Here is a 2,737-nt window from a genome sequence, read left to right as displayed (position 1 = left end):
GGATGCTGACAGCAGTTCAGGCCGTGGGGGCCTGATCCCAGTGGGGTTTGGGCTAGGGATGGCGCCCCTGTAATGAGGGGGGGGGAGGAGGCCGGTGCCCGGAGCAGGGGGAGGGGGAATGCAGGGAATCGCTGCCATCACCATTTCTGGCTTGTGGTTTAGCGGGTGATGAGTCAAAAGGATCCCTGGGAGAGGTGGCTTTCCTGCAACATGGCTCCCTCCTCCCACGCTGGAGAGCCGGGGGGGAGCCACTGGAGCAGAGCAGACAGTGCCCCCTCCCCCCACCATGGCCTATTTACAGAGAAAGAGGGAAGGGCATTGAGGGGTATAGCTCAGGACACTGCTGTGGGGAAGCTCGCAGCAGTGGAGTCCTGCCAGGACACTGCTGCTGGGAAGCTCGCAGCGCTGCCGTCCTGCCGGGGCACTGCTGCAGGGAAGCTCGCAGCGCTGCCGTCCTGCCAGGGCACTGCTGCAGGGAAGCTCACTCCGATGGAGTCTGAAGGGGCATTCGCAGGGCACAAACGTCTCTGCCGTAGCGGAGATAACGAGGTGAAGCGTCTCCTCCAGGCTGCGAGGAAACACACTCGTTAGCAGAGAGGGCGGGAAACAGTTCCCCCGTCCTGTGAAAACCTGGGAGATTTCAAACCTTGTTCCTGTTCTGCATCTGGAGGGACAAACCAGAGAAAGAGAGAGACAGCGAGAGACCCCCCGAATGGCCCTCGGGCCTGGGGGAGACCCGGTTGGGCCAAGCTGGGGTACCCTGGCTGCGCAGTCACTTCTGGTCCCTGGGACCACATGACGGCTCTGAGCATAAAGTGGGACTTTGCTGCAAGAAAAGACATGCAGCCCAAGCCCCCTCTAACACACACCTCAGACCCTCTCCCCCCACAGATCCTGCAGCTCCTACAAACCTTCCATCCCCCACAGATCCTGCAGTGCCCTACAAATCCTCCAGCCCCACAGATCCTGCAGCCCCTACAAACCTTCCAGACCCCCACAGATCCTGCAGTGCCCTACAAATCCTCCAGCCCCACAGATCCTGCAGCCCCTACAAACCCTCCACTCCAGCCCCACCCACAGATCCTGCAGCCCCTACATCCCTCCACTCCAGCCCCACCACACGGATCCTGGAGGCCCTACAAACCCTACAGCCCTCCACAGATCCTGCAGCCCCCTGCATGCCCTGGCGCCCCGCCCCCTCAGATCAAGCAGCCCCCAACAAACCCTACAGCCCCCACAGACCCTGCACAGGTCCCCTCCACAGATCCTGCAGCCCCCTTTCAACCCCACAGCCCCTGCCAACCCTGATCAACGCCTTCCTCCACCACAGAACTTGCAGCCCCCCCCCAGGCAGCCCCCACCCCCCAGCACTGGATTCTTCATTGCACTTTCTGTTTTCCTTTCCCGTTTTTCTCTCCACGCTGTAACCTCCCCTGGTCCCTGGGCGAGATGTTCCCTGTCAGACCCATCACGTCTTCAATGCTTCCCGCCCAGCCCTGCTACGCTAAACTCACAGCGACTGTCCAACCAGTCGTCCCCCCTCCTCCCCCCGCCCCGCACAGAGCCCGGCTCCTACATATGGAAATGATTCCACGGTTTATTTTATTTTCCCCTTTGAAGGGGAAGAGCGTGTGCCGGCAAGAAGATCTGTCAGATCTTCATTCCCCCAAGGGGGGTAGTGGTCTGGGGGTTACACCCCACGGAGTATGGGGTGGGGGGTAGGAACCCTGTGGCTGCCTTAGATTAGATTTTCTAGATTTCACAGGAGCCCTGGGGTCTGTTCCTGGCTCTTGGTGGGTGTGTGGTCTAATGACCAGGGATGGTGCGCCAGGACTCCTGGGTTCCATTCCCAGATTTAGGAGGGTGTGTGGTCTAGTGGTTAGAGCAGGAGCTGGTGCGTCAGGCCTCCTGGGTTCTATCCCCAGCTCTAAGAGGGGAGTGGTGGGGACTAATGTGTTAAAGCTGAGAGCCAGGACTCTGAGGCTCTATTCCAAACTCAAGGAGGGGAGTATGGCCTAGCGGTTAGAACAAGAGCTATTCCAGGCCCTATCACTGAGTGTTATCTCACTGGCCCCAGCACTAGAAAGTGGCCATTTCTCTGCCCTCGCGTCAGTTTTTGATCATGAATCCTTGTGACGAGCTGCCTGGGCTGGTGGCGTCTGTACCTGGACCCCTGACATCAGCCTGGGGCAATAAAACCAGGCTGTTCCTGGGCAGGGAACCAGGTCTCATCCAGGTCCAGGGAAGCCACCGCGTGAGGAGCAGAGCAGCTCACCGCTCGGCACGGCCCTTCCGCAGCAAAGAACAGGCCGAAAACGTCGCATCAGAAACCTCACGAGACATTTCGGTTTGGTAAGGCTAGAGTGCTTCATGTTTCCATCTTCTAGTCATGCTATGGAAGCCAGACGGACGCGCTTTGATCTTGGCCGAACGATAACTTGCCATCGAAACCATGGACCTTCCCGGGGAACGTCTGGATTTAGCTGAATCAGCATTTTCCTGTGGCAAACAGGGCACTGGGATGGCAGGTGTGCAGGTCTCCTCCTGTCCCGTCACCACGGCGTATCCCGCTCCTCAGGATGGCGAGTCTCCTTGAGCTCATGGGCGGTTGGAGGGACTGAGGTGTAGCCCGGCTGGTCAGTTGGGAGCAGCTGTGATGTGCAACACAGTGACACGGAGGAGAGTTTTGTGGGGGAGACACTGAGAGGGGAAACTGAGGCACAGACACTTACCCAAC

The sequence above is a fragment of the Mauremys reevesii genome, linkage group 25 (genome assembly GCF_016161935.1).
Source record: "Mauremys reevesii isolate NIE-2019 linkage group 25, ASM1616193v1, whole genome shotgun sequence".
Taxonomy (NCBI): domain Eukaryota; kingdom Metazoa; phylum Chordata; order Testudines; family Geoemydidae; genus Mauremys; species Mauremys reevesii.
This window is presented reverse-complemented; position numbering follows the sequence as displayed.